We start from the raw sequence: 17,166 nt of genomic DNA, 5'->3' as shown, positions 1-17,166 counted from the left end.
TTGTCCCAGAGGTCCCTCATTTCTTTTAATCTTTTTTCTTTTTTCCTCTCTGCTTCACTTATTTCTACCATTCTATTTCTAGCTCACTTATCCTATCTTCTGCCTCTGTTATTCTACTGTTGGTTCCCTCCAGAGTGTTTTTTATCTCATTTATTGCATTATTCATTATTGATTGACTCTTTTTTATTTCTTCTAGGTCCTTGTTAAACCTTTCTTGCATCACCTCAATCCTTGTCTCCAGGCTATTTATCTGTAACTCCATTTTGTTTTCAAGATTTTGGATAATTTTGACTATCATTATTTGGAATTCTTTTTCAGGTACACTCCCTATGTCCCCCTCTTTTGTTTGGTTGGTGGGCATTTATCCTGTTCCTTTACCTGCTGAGTACTTCTCTGCCTTTTCATCTTGTTTATATTGCTGTGTTTGGGGTGACATTTTTGTATTCTGGCAGTTTGTCATTCCTCTTTATTGCAGAGGTTCCTACCTGTGGGTGGGTTGGACGAGTGGCTTGTCAAGGTTTCATGGTTAGGGAAGCTTGTGTCGGTGTTCTGGTTGATGGAGCTGGATTTCTTCTCTCTGGGGTGCAATAAAGTGTCCAGCAGTGAGTTTTGAGATGTCTATGGGTTTGTTTGTCTTTGGGCACCCTGTATATTGAAGCTCAGGGCTATGGTCCTGCTTTGCTGGAGAATTTGCATGGTATGTCTTGCTTTGGAAATTTTTGGCTCTTGGGTGGTGCTTGGTTTCCGTGTAGGTATGGAAGCTTTTGGATGTGCTTTTATCGATGAATGTTCCCTGGAGTCAGGTGTTCTTTGGTGTTCTCAGGTTTTGGACTTAAGCCTCCTGTCTGGTTTTCAATCTTATTCTTACAGTAGCCTCAAGAGTTCTCCATCCATACAGCACTGATGATAAAACATCTAGATTAATGGTGAAAAGATTCTCCACACTGAGGGACACCCAGAGAGGTTCACAGAGTTACATGGAGAAGAGAAAAGGGAGGAGGGAGATAGAGGTGACCAGGAGGAGAAGAGGGAGAATCAAAGGGGGAGAGAGCAGTCTAGCCAGTAATCACTTCCCTATATCCTCTCCACATTCAGGAACCCTCAGAGAGGTTCACGGAGTTCCATAGAGAAGAGAAGAGGGAGGAAGGAGATAGAGGTGACCAGGAGGAGAAAAGGGAATCAAAAAGAGAGAGACAGATCTAGGCAGTAATCAGTTCCCTAAGTGTTCTCCACAGCACAGAACACACACAGAGTTTCACAGGGTTGGGTAGAGAAGATAAGGGGGAGGGAGGATATAGAGGTGACCTGGGGGAGAAAAAAAGAGTCAAAAGGGGGAGAGAGCAATCAAGCCAGTAATCACACTCCTAAGTAAAAATGGGTACTGAAGATTGGATTTTTAAAGGTACAAATCTGATAACAAATGACAAAAAGCCAGGATTAAAAATCTAAATTAGAGGTTACACTCTCACAAATACAATATTAAAAAATCAAAACAAGATCACAAAAGTTATAAAAAGTATATATGAAGTTTGCTTTAAAAATGTGGTCTTTTTTTACAAGGTAATAGTAGGTTATAAAAATGAAAATTAAAGGAGTAATAGAGGACTTAAAATTAAAAAAATTCTAATTAAAAAATGATAATAGTAAAAATATATCTAGAAATTTCTCTGGAGCTATTGTGAGCAGTGTGGGGTCAGTTCAGTTTCAAATAGTTCCTTGTTCCAGCTTATACTTCTCAAGATCTATAGGCCCCTTCCAATACAGTCAGTGTTAACTACAGGGTTTTAATCTGTTGGTCCTGTCACTTCCAAGGCAGTCCCTCTGTTTATTTTGGCTTCTTCTGTTTGCAGTTCTCTTCAGTGTCTAATTTCTTCCCTGACACAAGGGGGCGTAGGTGGTCACTTATTTAGTCTTACTTGTTCAGTCGTGCTGTGTGGAGGGAAGAACACTGCAAACAAATATCACTGGCATGTGTGGGGAGTGCTCGCAGTGTTTCGGCCACACTGGGTTTGCACCTGCTCACAGCGTGTGTGCTTTTCCAGTCTACACTGCTCAGGCTTCAGATTGCTCTGCAGTGGAACTGTCTAAAGTGGCCCCTGGATTGCGTGCACTTCCCAGGTATAAGCCATTCAGGTTCAGGTTCTTGGGTACTCCACAAAGACGCAGACTCGGTTGGACCTGCATTTTGTGCCCTTCCCAGGTCCGAGCAGCTCAGGCGACTGGGTGTTTGGTGAGCACACTCTCCTCAGGTACAGTGCATCTTATCACCTCCCCAGTCCCAGCCGCTCGATTTCCTGGGTAGCAGTGGGTGCACCCTCTCAGGTGTGCCATGTGTCTCTTCTGGGGAGCTGAGCCCTGGCTGCCACCCTCCTGGCTGATGTCAACTGTCCAGAATCCCAGGGAGTCTTGGTTAGGAACTGGAAGCCTGTTTGCAGTTTGGTAGAGGATGCCATCTCTGGGGCCAAGTTTGCCCCTTTCCGGCTCTGGTTGCCGCCCACCTGTTTCCTTGCCTGTGGAGAGGGGATGAGCCAGTCCCAGTCCGCAGCCGGCTAGCTTTCCTCTGGTATTCGCTGAGTCCTTTGTTCTGTGAGAGGGCCCAGCAGTGCCTTAGGTTAGGGTGTTTTGCGGGATAGTTCTTTCTCTTTTTTTCTCCTCTCTCTCTCTGGCTATCCCACAGTTTGGGTTGCTATCTCATGTTAGCTCCCTCAGATTGCCCTCAGGGCATTCAGGCCAGGTCCTTACCCTAAACAGTGCAGCCCGCTCCTCCCTATTCAGCCCCCCACTTGCTCGTGGTGGATGTGAATGTCTGGGCTACTTCTCTGCTGGGAGTTGCCATTAGGCATGTAGTCTGTGGGCTTTATTTATTTATTTATTTTTCCTCCCAGTTATGTTGCCCTCTGAGATTCCAAAACTTCCCACAGACCTGCCGGTGAGAGGGTTTCCTGGTGTTTGGAAACTTCTCCTCTTTTAAGACTCCCTCCCCAGGATGGGTCTCCACCCCTAACCCTTGTGTCTCTCTTTTTATCTTTTATATTTTGTCCTACCTCCTTTCAAGACTGGTGTCCTCTGCCGGTGTTCAGAGGTTGTTTTGTGGAATTTACTCAGCGTTCAAATGATCTTCCAGTGAATTTGTCAAGGGAAAGTGGTCTCCCCATACTATTCCGCCACCATTTTAGGACCATCCCCTTGAGTTTATCTTTTTGTATGGTGTTAAGAAGTGTTCTAATTTCATTCTTTTGCATGTAGCTGTCCAGTTTTCCCAGCATCACTTATTGAAGAGGCTGCTTTGTCCCATTGTATATTCTTGCCTCCTTTGTCAAAAATAAGGTAACCATAGATGCATGAACTTATCTCTGGGCCCCCCATCTTGTTTCATTTGTCTATATTTCTGTTTCGGTGCCAGTACCATACTGTCTTGATGACTGTAGCTTTGTAGTATCGTCTGAAGTCAGGAAGATTGATTCCTCCAGCTCCATTCTTCTTTTCAAGACCGCTTTGCCTATTTGGGGTCTTTTGTGCTTCCATATGAATTGTGAAACTTTTTGGTCTAGTTCTATAAAAAGTACCATTGGTAATTTGATAGAGATCACATTGAATTTGCAGATTGCATTTCATATTATAGTGATTTTCATGATATTGATTCTTCCTCCCCAGGAACATGGAATATCTCTCCATTTGTTTATGTCATCTTTGATATCTTTCATCAATGTCTTATAATTTTCTGTGTACAGTTCTTTTGTCTCCTTAGGTAGGTTTATCCCTAGATATTTTATTCTTTTTGTTGGAATGGTGAATGGGATTGATTTCTCTTTCTGATTTTTCATTGTTAGTATATAGGAATGCAAGTGATTTCTGTGTATTGACCTTGTATCCTGCAACTTTGCTGAATTCACTGATTAGCTCTAGTAATTTTCTGATAGTTTCTTTTGGGTTTTCTATGTATAATATCATGTCATGTACAAACAGTGAGGGTTTTACTTCTTCTTTTCTGATCTTGATTACTCTTATTTCTTTTTCTTCTCTAATTGCCATAGCTAGGACTTCCAAAACCATGCTGAATAATAGTCATGAGAGTGGACACTCTTGTCTTGTTGCTGATCTTAGAGGAAATGCTTTTAGTTTTTCACCATTGAAAATAATGTCTACTGTGTGCTTGTCATATATGGCCTTTGTTATGTTGAGTTAGGTTCCTTCTATGCCCATTTTTGAAGGACTTTAATAAATAATGGGTGCTGAATTTTGTCAAAGGTCTTTTCTGCATCTATTGAAATTATCATATGGTTTTTATCTTTCAGTTTGTTAATTTGGTGTCACATTGATTGATTTGCATATATAAAAGAATCCTAGCATTCCTAGAATAAACCCAACTTGATCATGGAGTATGAGCTTTTTAATGTGTTGTTGAATTCTGTTTGCTAGAATTTTGTTGAGGATTTTTGCATCTGTGTTCATCAGTGATATTGGTCTGTAGTTTTCTTTTTTGTGTTGTCTTTGCCTGGTATCAGGATGATTGTGGACTTTTAGAATGAATTTGGAAGTGTTTCTTCCTCTGCAATATTTTGGATGAGTTTTAGAAAAATAGCCATTATCTCTTCTATAAATGTTTTCTAGAATTCACTTGTGAAGCCATCTGGCCCTGGACCTTTGTTTTTTGGGGGATTTTTTATCACAATTTCAATTTCAGTGTTTGTAGCTGGCTTGCTCATAATTTTTATTTCTTCCTGGTTCAGTCTGGGAAAGTTGAACTTTTCTAAGAATCTGTCCATTTCTGGTAGGTTGTCCCTTTTATTAGTGTATAGTTGCTCATAATATTCTCTTATAATCCTTTGTATTTCTGTGTTGTCTGTTGTAAATTCTCTTTTTTTAATTTCTAATTTTGTTGACTTGATTTTTCTCCACCCCCCTCTTTTTTTTTCTTGATGAGTCTGGCTAGTGGTTTGTCAATTTTGTTTATCTTCTCAAAGAACTAGCTTTCGGTTTTATTAATCTTTGCCATTGTTTCCTTTGTTTCTTTTTGTTTCTGCTCTGATCTTTATGATTTTTTTCTTCTGCTAACATTGGTTTTTTGGTCCTTCTTTTCCAGCTGCTTTAGATGTAGAATTAGGTTGTCTGATGCTTTTCTTGTCTCTTGAGGTAGGATTGTATTGCTATAAACTTCCCTCATAGAACTGCTTTTGCCACATCCCATAGGTTGTGAGTTGTCATGTTTTCATTGTCATTTGTTTCTAGGAATCTTTTGATTTCCCTTCTAATTTCTTCAGTAACCTCTTAATTATTTAGTAATGTATTATTTAATCTCCATGAGATTGTGTTTGTTGCAGTTTTTTTTTCCTGTAGTTGATATCTAGTCTCATAGCATCGTGGTTAAGAGAAGATACTTGATATGATTTCAATTTTCTTAAATTTACTGATGCTTTATTTGTGGCCCAAGATGTGGTCTATCCTGGAGAATGTTCCATGAGCACTTGAGAATAAAGTGTATTCTTCTGTATTTGGATGTAAAGTCCTGAAGATATCAATTAGGTCCATTTGGTCTAGTATTTCATTTAAGGTTTGTGTTTCATTATTGATTCTCTGTTTTGATTATCTGTCCATTGGTGCAAGTGGGGTGTTAAAGTCCCCAGCTACTATTGTCTTACTGTTGATTTCCCTTATGTATTGAGGTACTTCTTTTTTGGGTGCATAAATAGTTACAATTGTTATGTCTTCTTTTTGGATTGATCCTTTGATCATTATGTAGTGGCCTTCTTTGTATCTTACAATATTATTTATTTTAAAGTCTATTTTGTATTAAATAAGGATTGCCACTACAGCTTTCTTTTGGTTTCCATTCGCATGGGATATCTTTTTCCATCCTTTTACTTGCAGTCTGTATGTGTCTCTAGGTCTGAAGTGGGTCTCTTGTAGGCAGCAAAGATATGGGACTTGCTTTTGTATCCATTCATTCAGTCTGTATCTTTTGATTGGTGCATTTAATCCATTTACATGGCAACCCACTCCAGTATTCTTGCCTGGAAAATCCCAAGGATGGAGAAGCCTGGTGGGCTACAGTCCATGGGGTCACAAAGAGTCAGACATGATTAAGTGATTAACACAACACACATTGATTGATTGATTGATTGATATATGCTCCTATTGGCATTTTCTTAATTGTTTTCGGTTTGTTTTTGTAGGTCTTTCCTTTCTCTTGTGTTTACTAACTATATAAAGTCCCTTTAATATTTGTTGTAAGGTTGGTTTGGTGGTGCTAAATTCTTTTAACTTTTGCTTGTCTGTAAAGCTTTTGATTTTCCCATCAATTTTGAATGAGATCTTTGTTGGGTATAGTAATCTTAATTGCAGATTTTCTTCTTTTTAAAATATTTTTATATATTAAATATATAATATTTTTTATATTTTAAATATATCCTGTCATTCCCTTCTGGCCTGAAGAGTTTCTGCTGAAAGATCCACTGATAATCATATGGGTTTTCCCTTGTATTTTACTTGTTGCTTTTTCCTTACTACTTTTAGTATTCTTTCTTTGTGCTTAATCTCTGTTAACTTGATTAATATGTGTCTCAACATGTTTCTCCTTCTGTTTATCCTGTAAGAGACTCTCTGTGCTTCTTCAACTTGATTAACTATTTCCTTTTCCATGTTGGGTAAGTTTTCAACTATAATTTTTTCAAAAATTTTCTCAGTTCATTTCTTTTTTTCTTCTTCCTCTGGGACCCTTATGACTCGAATGTTGGTATAGTTAATATTATCCCAAAGGTCTCTGAAGCTACCCTCAATTCTTTTCATTCTTTTTCCTTTATTCTGCTGTTCACCAATTATTTATACCATTATATCTTCCAGCTCACTTATCCAGTTTTCTGCCTCAGTTATTCTACTGTTGGTTTCTTCTGGAGTATCCTTAATTTCAGTAATTGTGTTATTCACCTCTGTTTGCTTATTCTTTGTTTCTTCTATTTCCTTAGTGATTGTATTAACATGGTCAATTGTTTCCTTCATTTTCTCCATTTTATTTTCAACTCTTTGAAGCATCTTTACTATCATTAATCTGAATTCTCTTTCAGGTATATTGCTTATTTCCTGTTTGTTTATTTGGTCTTGTGAGTTTCTACCTTTTTCTTTCATTTGTGTTTTATTTCTCTGTCTTTTTTTCTAACTTGCTCAACTTCAGGTCTCCTTTTCTCAGGCTTTAGGGTTGTATTTCTTCTTCCTTTTGGTTTTTGCTCTTGGATGGAAAGATTGGTTGAGTGGTTTGTGTTAACTTCTTGTTAGGGGTGACTTGTGCCTTTGTTCTAGTGGGAGGTGGTCGAGCAGATCAAGCAGGTAATCACTGAAATAATGGGACATATACACACACTTAAACACACACAGTTATAACCAAAGTATTATAAAGAAAAGAGTATGGGAAATTGACTTGGTGAACAAGGGAAATCAACAGTGATATTAGCCAGTTAAAAGCAGAACTAACTAATGCTCAATCTGGAAAACTGAGCCTGAGCAGAGTGCCAGCTGGGGGATATAGCAAAGAGAGGTCAACAATTTAACTTATTTGGTGAAAAAAGAAAGAGTAAAGGAAACAAGGGAGAAGAAGAAGGGAGAGAAAAGAGAAAAGGAAAGGGTGGAAAGAGGCCAAGAAAAAGTAATAAAAGAAAAAATAGAAAAGCAAAGCTAAAGACATATGTGAAAAATATTTTTATATATTCAGAAATAGCTACAGCTGGTAAAGAAATATAAGAAAATCAGTCGAATATATCAAAAACAAAATCAGAAAAATCACAAATAAAGGTTAAAAAAAAGAGAGAGAGAAATCTTAAAATAAAATTTTTTTGAACAGGGAAAACAAAGAGGAAAACTCCACTGCACTGCAAAAGGCTAATGTGAAGGTAGAAATATGTAGGGGGAATAAAGTGTGATTTATAAGAAAAAAAAGTCTTCAAAGTCATAGTTCTTCTTGGTTGTGGAGTCTGCCCCTATGGATGGGGTTGGATTAGTGTCCTGTGATATTTTCCTGGTTGGGAGAGCTTGTTCCTGTATTCTGGTTGATGGAACTGGATCTCATCTCTCTGAAGGGCAATGCAGTGTCCAGTAGTAGCTATGGGGGTGTCTATGGTTTCAGTATGTCTTTGGGCAGTCCTTCTGGCTTTGGCAGTGTCAGACACGTCTATTTCCACAGCCACTTCAAAGTGGTCCTTTTAGAATATCTTCACTGCTGCCAACCCCCTACTTGTCCCTTAAATCTTTGCCAGTGCTTCTGCTCACTGGTCTTGCCCTGCACAGCACGCCAAAGCTTGCTAGGTAGGGGCTTGTGTGGACCTTTTCTTGGCTCCCCCCGACCATGCCCTCTGCATTGCAGAGACTTGTGTGGGCTTCCCTCAGCCCTCTGAACTCTCCCTCTGTGTCATGGGGCCTGTTTACACTTGTCTTGGCCCCCCAGGCCCTCCCTCTGAGTCACAGGGCTTCTGTGCATTTGTCTCAGCTCCCCGGGCCCTCTCTCTGCATCATGGGGCTTGTATGCACTTGTCTCGGATCACCAGACCCAGCCTCTATGCCACGGGGCTTGTGTGCTTGTTGTATTAGCTTGCCAGCCTACCCTGTATGTCGTCGGGGCGGGGGGAGGGGAAGGGAGGGCTGGTGTGTTCTTCTTTCATCTCCCTGTGCTCACCCTCTGCACCCTGAGGTTTGTGTGCACTGCAGAGGTTTGTATGCCATGGCTCTCTTGGGCCCACCCTCTGTGCCACGAGGGTTGTGTGTGCTGGAGTGGTTTGTATGCTGTGCGACTCCTGGCACCCCGGGCCCTCCAATCAGCTGCAGGGGCTTCTGTGGGCTTCTCTCAGTTCCCCAAGCCTGCCGTCTCGTCGGGGCCACAGTCCATGAGCTCTTTACAGGCTGAGAAGTGCAGCTTTCTCTGTTTTCTACCCTCTAAGTCCCTGCTTTGCCTGGTTTTCCAAGATTCCACAGCTCCCCTTTGGACCCAGCTCTGAGGGAGCTTCCCAGTGCACGGGAACTCTTCTGGTTTCAGGACTCCATCCTTCCCTCGGGTCACAAGCTCCTGTCCAGAAGTTCTCCATCTTCTCCCTTTTTATGGTTACATCCTCTCTCCTGCCTCATTCCAGGGAGCTTAGTCTACCCCCACTGGAGGCCTGGGGTCTTCTGCTATCATCTAGAGGTTGCTTTGAAGGAGTTGTTCCATATCCTGATGAGCTTTTGATGTATTTGTAGGGAGGCTGGTGATCTCATCTTACTCCTCCACCATCTTCTTCTCTCCTTGAGAAGAATTATTTTTAATTCTTTAAATCTTTTCAAAATTCACCAGTGAAGCCATCTGGTTCTGGACTTTTCTTCATTGGAAGATTTTTGATTACTGTTTCAATTTCTGTACTAGTAATTCATATATTCAGATATTCTATTTCTTTCTGATTAAGTCTTGGTATGTTGTGTATTTTTAAGAGTTTTTCCATTTCTTCTAGGTTGTCTAATTCCTTGATGTATAGCTGTTCATGCTAGATTTTTTGAAAGGCATTTTTTAATGGTTTACTAAAGTTTTCTTTAATTGACATATTCACTTTAAATATATCATCCTTCTGTTTTCTGAATCTCACTGTTTCTTATGAGAAGTCAGATCACATCTTGTTGGGTTTCCCTTGTAGATAACAAGTAACTTTTCCTTTCCTGTTTCCAATATTTCTTCTTTGTTTCTGTCTTTCGATATTTTAAATATGATGTGCCTAATTGGAGATCTAGAATAGTCACTATTATGTGTCAAGTTTGCTAGGCTACAATTTAATCAATAATAATCTAGGTGTTGAAGATATTTTGTGATTGTGATTAAGGCCAATATCAGTTAATTTTAAGTAAGGGAGCATATCCTAGATGGTCTGAGTTGACATGTTTCAATGAGTTGAAGGACGTTCCTGGTGATCCAGTGGTTAAGACTCTGTGCTTCCACTGTGAGTGCATGGATTTTATTCTTGGAAAGGGAATTAATATCCCACATGCCATAAGGAGCAGCAAGAATAAAAAAATGATTTGAAACATCTTAAGAGCTGCAAGTTCCCTGAAGAAGAAATTCCATCTGTGAGTAGCAACTTTATCTTATACCTGAGGTTTCCAGTCTTCTCTTTTAATGTCTTATTCTGTGGGTTTTGGACTCACCTAGCCAGCTCCACCATCATGTAAGTTGATTACTTATAATACATTTGTTAATGTATTGCTGGTTCTGTTTTTCTGATTATTCATGGGTGATATATATTTTGCTACTGAAGTAGTTCTAGAGGAACAGAATGTTAAACGAGTGTTTTCTGAATTGGTTCAGGGTTTTCTGGAATTGAATCTCTAAACTGATTAGGTATAACTTTAAAACATTGTAGTCAAACCAAGAACTATAACAGAACTGACTTGTTGTTCCTTGTACTAGAGAAAGCTGAGAAATAAAAGGATGAACCAGGGCTTTAAATTACTGGCTCAAATTTTGCATAAATGGCCAAAAAGATTTTGTATATACTCCACAAGAAGCCCTTATCCCTTGTATCCACAGAGTCAAGATTTATGAAAACCAAACACAGAGTGTTTCATTTTGGGAGTGACTGAATTACAATATAAATTGAAATCACAACTTCTCATGGTGTATTCTGTTAAAATGATGCATTTATTAGGAAAGAAATGAAACAGGAATGTATGAGTACTTCAGTGATGTTGGAGACATCAAATCCCTAAATCCTGCAGGCTCTTTTTTGCTAGTAGAAGCAGCCATTTCACCTCTGCCTAAGGCAATTGGCCTGCTTTTACCTGAAAATTTTATAATAGTTTCTTCTCAAGTAAATACTTTGAAAAGAACAGATTATTTTTCTCAGTGCCTATCCTTGACACTCTCTGGTTTGAGACCTGTAACTAGTTTCAAGTCCCAGCAGGCTCCAAAGAGTGAGATACAAATATAACCTGTGAAGACCTGTACTACATGCCAAAAGAACTACATAACTTTCCCAATTCTTACAGACAGAAATCCAAGGAATAAGAATTGAAATGGGTTTTAATGTTGTGGGATTGTAATGGAAGGTATACAGTTATATAAGGAAGAATTTGTCAATATGGCCCTTTAAGTAGAACACTGGATTGGGTATTTTACTTAAAAGATTAGGAAAGTCTCTAGTAGCTTGTTCGGTTGATAGGATAAAACATGGTTCCAAAAGTGCCTATATTAAATAAACTTGAAATGTCAGAACTGCCTTAGAATACTGTAGAGAAAGTATCAAAAAGGCTTAGGAGGATTGGAATGTTAGAGTGGATTGATTGTGTAAGACCTGCTCACCCACTCGTGGTGAGTCCAGATGGAGGTTTCTATACACTACGACTGATAAATTTGTGAGGGGATTCCCAGTATCCTTGAGAAGGTGGTGTGACTATACTCTGCAGGTCAGAAATCACAGCTTAAAGAGCTATGATTGAACTGGAATCCTTAAGTGCAATAAGGATAAATGAGATAGAAGGGTAGTGGGGCCAAGTGGCAGCACTTAGTTGCTAAATACAAGATAGACAAGTTAGTATAAAGGACACTGGAGCCAAAAAAGTAATCAATATAACATCCCACAAAGACCTACAGCATTGGCTAGTTGATGATGTGCCCACAGAATAGAAGTAGGTGAGTATACTACTAAATTCTTACTTTATTTGCATAAATGGAAGAGTTTTAGGTCAAGTTAATAGAAGTCTAATGTGAATCACCAAAATGAGATTCAAATCTCCTCAATCAGTTTCCCAGCTGAAACCTATTTACAGATTCAGAATCCCTTGAATTAAGGGGAAGCTAGGCACCTTAAGGAAGGACCCATCTACTTTGTCGAAAATTTATGCTGCTAATCTTTCTCCACAAGTTCCTCAAAAGACTCTATAGCTTTTTACCATGGTGATGGTGCATTAGGGAAAAATGATTTTATGTTCTGTTTATTACTGTATACTGATACTGTATCACCTAAGTTTTCCATTATGACCTGGATGTTGTCTGCTCCACAAAGCCCTGAAGTTGAGTGTGCACATTAGTACTTCATCTTCAAATGAAAGTGGTGTACATGAGATCAGAATAGAGACGTCCTTGAAAGCACAAGTAAGTCACATGAAGATGTGGCTCAAATACCTATTGTCTTCATTCATTCTATATTACTTTCTTTCTCCCAACTCACATCTGTGGACTCATGAATACTTAGATCAGTCGACTGAAGAAAACTCAAGCCTGTATTACAAATGGCTGTACATGTTATGTGCTGCTAAGTCACTTCAGTCATGTCCGACTCTGTGCGACCCCATAGACGGCAGCCCACCAGGCTCCCCCATCCCTGGGATTCTCCAGGCAAGAACATTGGAGTGGGTTGCCATTTCCTTCTCCAATGCATGAAAGTGAAAAGTGAAAGTGAAGTCGCTCAATGTAGATACCATCTAAAAGTGGAGAGCTGTAAAACTACAGTTCATTTCTGGGATATCCCTGAAGAAATGAAGTGAAGGGAAATTCTTTCAGTAGGAAAAACCCTTCAACCAGTATGCTTAATTGTTTACTTTGCTTCAAAGAAGAAATGAATGGTTAAAGGTCCGAGTCTATATCTATTCATGAGCTATGATAAATGGTATAGTTGGATGGTCAAATGCCAGAAGGAACACAAAGAAAATTGGTGATAAGGAAGTCTAGGGGGAAAGTATGTGGCTAGACTTCACATAATGGGCAAAAAGTGTGAAAATATTCGTGTCCTATGTGAAAGTTCACCAAAGGATGGCGTTAAAAGGAAGGATTTTAATAATCAAGTGCATTGGAAAACCCATTCTGTGGATATGTCAGTCTTTCTCTAGCCACCCTTATTGCCTGATGGATTCATGAACAAAGTGGCCATGCTGGAAGGGATGGAGATTAATCATGGGCTCAGAAGCATGGACTTCCACACACCAAGGTTGAACAATTAGATCAGATCAGATCAGTCACTCAGTCATGTCCGCCTCTTTGCAACCCCATGAATCGCAGCATGCCAGGCCTCCCTGTCCATCACCAACTGCCGGAGTTCACTCAGACTCACGTCCATCGAGTCAGTGACGCCATCCAGCCATCTCATCGTCTGTCGTCCCCTTCTCCTCCTGCCCCCAATCCCTCCCAGCATCAGAGTCTTTTCCAATGAGTCAACTCTTTGCATGAGGTGGCCAAAGTACTGTAGTTTCAGCTTTAGCATCAGTCCTTCCAAAGAAATCCCAGGGCTGATCTCCTTCAGAATGGACTGGTTGGATCTCTTTGCAGTCGAAGGGACTCCTAAGAGTCTTCTCCAACACCACAGTTCAAAAGCATCAATTCTTTGGCACTCAGCTTTCTTCACAGTCCAACTCTCACATCCATACATGACCACAGGAAAAACCATAGCCTTGACTAGACGAACCTTTGTTGGCAAAGTAATGTCTCTGCTTTTGAATATGCTATCTAGGTTGGTCATAACTTTCCTTCCAAGGAGTAAGCGTCTTTTAATTTCATGGCTGCAGTCACCATCTGTAGTGATTTTGGAGCCCAGAAAAATAAAGTCTGACACTGTTTCCACTGTTTCCCCATCTATTTCCCATGAAGTGATGGGACCAGATGCCATGATCTTCATTTTCTGAATGTTGAGCTTTCAGCCAACTTTTTCACTCTCCTCTTTCACTTTCATCAAGAGGCTCTTTAGTTCCTCTTCACTTTCTGCCATAAGGGTGGTGTCATCTGCATATCTGAGGTTATTGATATTTCTCCCAGCAATCTTGATTCCAGTTTCTGTTTCTTCCAGTCCAGCATTTCTCATGATGTACTCTGCATATAAGTTAAATAAACAGGGTGACAATATACAGCCTTTATGAACTCCTTTTCCTATTTGATACCAGTCTGTTGTTCCATGTCCAGTTCTAACTGTTGCTTCCTGACTTGCATACAAATTTCTCAAGAGGCAGATCAGGTGGTCTGGTATTCCCATCTCTTTCAGAATTTTCCACAGTTGATTGTGATGCACACAGTCAAAGGTTTTGGCATAGTCCATAAAGCAGAAATAGATGTTTTTCTGGAACTCTCTTGCTTTTTCCATGATCCAGTGGATGTTGGCAATTTGATCTCTGGTTCATCTGCCTTTTCTAAAACCAGCTTGAGCATCAGGAAGTTCACGGTTCACATATTGCTGAAGACTGGCTTGGAGAATTTTGAGCATTACTTTACTAGCGTGTGAGATGACTGCAATTGTGCAGTAGTTTGAGCATTCTTTGGCATTGCCTTTCTTTGGGCTTGGAATGAAAACGGACCTTTTCCAGTCCTGTGGCCACTGCTGAGTTTTCCAAATTTGCTGGCATATTGAGTGCAGCACTTTCACAGCATCATCTTTCAGGATTTGGAATAGCTGAACTGGAATTCCATCACTTCCACTAGCTTTGTTCGTAGACTAGACCAAATGGAAGAAAATATCTGTGAATTCAAAGGCAGGGAAGTGGAGTTAATCCAATCAGAGGAGCAAAAAGGAAAAATAATGAAAAATAATAATGAAGATAGCTTAAGAGACTTGTGGGAAACAATCAAGGGGACCAATATATACAATATAGAGATCTCAAAAGGAGAAGAGAGGGATAAATGGGTAGAAAGCTTATTCGAAGAAATAATGATTGAAAACTTCCCTATCATTAGGAAAGAAACAGACGTACAGATCCAGAAATTCCAGAGATTTCAAATAAGATAAATCCAAAGAGACACAGGCCAAGACACATTATAATTAAATTATCACAAGTTAAATACAAGGATAGTATCTTAAAATCAGCAAGAGAAAAACAACTTGTGTTTATTTTTGTGTATGGCTGCGATCCAAAAGTCTACAAATAATAAATGTTGGAGAGGGTGTGGAGAAAAGGGAACCCTCTTACACTGTTGGTGGGAATGCAAACTAGTACAGCCACTATGGAGAACAGTGTGGAGATTCCTTAAAAAACTGGAAATAGAACTGCCTTATGATCCAGCAATCCCACTGCTGGGCATACACACTGAGGAAACCAGAAGGGAAAGAGACACGTGTACCCCAATGTTCATCGCAGCACTGTTTATAATAGCCAGGACATGGAAGCAACCTAGATGTCCATCAGCAGATGAATGGATAAGAAAGCTGTGGTACATATACACAATGGAGTATTACTCAGCCATTAAAAAGAATTCATTTGAATCAGTTCTAATGAGGTGGATGAAACTGGAGCCTATTATACAGAGTGAAGTAAGCCAGAAGGAAAAACACCAATACAGTATACTAATGCATATATATGGAATTTAGAAAGATGCTAACAATAACCCTGTGTACGAGACAGCAAAAGAGACACTGATGTATGGAACAGTCTTATGGACTCTGTGGGAGAGGGAGAGGGTGGGAAGATTTGGGAGAATGGCATTGAAACATGTAAAATATCATGTATGAAACGAGTTGCCAGTCCAGGTTCAATGCACGATACTGGATGTTTCGGGCTAGTGCACTGGGACGACCCAGAGGGATGGTATGGGGAGGGAGGAGGGAGAAGGGTTCAGGATGGGGAGCACATGTATACCTGTGATGGATTCATTTTGATATTTGGCAAAACTAATACAATTATGTAAAGTTTAAAAATAAAATAAAATTAAAAATAATAATAATAATAAAACCACTTTGAAAAGTTTAAAAAAAAAGAAAAAGAAAAACAACTTGTTATATACTAGGGAAGCCCCATAAGACTATAATTACATTTTCATCACACATAGCATTTACATATTTATGTCTTAAAAATCATATATAAGACCCTTCAATATACTACCTATAAAGCAAGTCAGGGCTAAAGACACACACAGACTGAAAGTGAGGGTATGAAAAAACATATTTCATGCAAACAGAAATGACAAGAAAACAGGAGTAGCAATACTCATACAAGAAAAAAAAAAAAGACTTTAAAACAAAGTCTATTAACAAAAGACAAAAAAGGCATTATATGAGATCAATACAAGAAGAGAATATTATGCTCATAAGCATACAAATCCCCAATATAGAAGTACCTAAATATATAGAACAAATAATAAAAGACATGAATACATTGACAATAATACAACAATAGTAAGAGACTTTAACACCCCACTGACATCAATGGACAGACCATTCAGACAGAAAATCAATAAGGCAACAGATATCCTAAATGATACAATAGAAATAGTTGGTTTCTCAAGTTTTTCTGTGGACATACACTTTTATTTTACTTCTCTAAGTGACTTGGAGTAAAATTCTGTGGTTATATGGTAAGTATATGCTTAACTGGGTTTTAAAAGAACCTGCAAAAAATTTTCCAGAGCTACCATATCATTTTGTGTTTCCAGCAGCAATGTATGAAAGTTTCATTTGCTGTGCATCCTCACCAGCATATAAAGTTGCCAGTTTCATTTTGTTTTTAAATTTAAACCATTCTACTTGAATGTGAAGTTATGTCACACTGTGGTGTTAATTTGCATCTCCCTAATGACTGATTTTGAGCATTTTCTAAAAATATTATTTATTTATTTATTTATTAGGCTACACTGGGTCTTGGTTTAGACATGCAGGATCTTTATTTGTGGCATGCAAACTCTTAGTTGCAGTATGTGGAGTCTAGTTCCCTGACCAGGAATTGAACCTGGGCCTCTTCACTAGGAGTGCAGAATCCCAGCCACTGAACCACCAGGGAAGTTCTTAAGCATCTTTTCATGCACTTTCTTTTTGGTGGAGTATTTGTTCTAATATTTCCCATTGTTTTATTTGCTTTGTTTTCTTATAATTAATGCTTAAGAGTATATATTAATACCTCCTAAAAAGGAGTGTATGCTTTCTAGTTATGATTACCACTTTATTAGATATTTGTTTATAAATATATTCCCCCAGTAATTTCATCAAACACACTTTAGAGGACTTTGTCACTTCTTCTTCTGGGATCCCTATAACACAAATGTTGCTATGTTTGATGTTCTCTGAGAGGTCCTTACACTGTTACCATTTTTTTAATTTGTTTTTCTTTTTGATGTTCTGATTTGGTGATTTCTATCATTCTATCTTCCAGATTACTTATGCATTTTTCTATATCACCTAGTCTGCTGTTCCTACTTTCTAGTGTGTTTTTCATTTCAGTGATTGTGTTCTTTATTTTTGACTGGTTATTTTATGT

At 39.0% G+C, this 17,166-nt stretch overlaps 1 pseudogene; it reads right to left on the bottom strand.

Moving 5' to 3' along the window:
- The window catches only part of LOC147340626 (centromere protein R-like), a 32,613-nt pseudogene extending 22,447 nt beyond the window's left edge, over positions 1-10,166 (bottom strand).
- Positions 10,167-17,166: the final 7,000 nt, after the last annotated feature.

Source organism: Bos grunniens, chromosome X (genome assembly GCF_055505025.1).
Source record: "Bos grunniens cultivar Pamir isolate PY7600 chromosome X, Bosgru_T2T1.0, whole genome shotgun sequence".
Lineage (NCBI taxonomy): Eukaryota > Metazoa > Chordata > Mammalia > Artiodactyla > Bovidae > Bos > Bos grunniens.
Note: the sequence above shows the minus strand (reverse complement) of the source record. Positions and strands in the feature narration are given on the sequence as shown.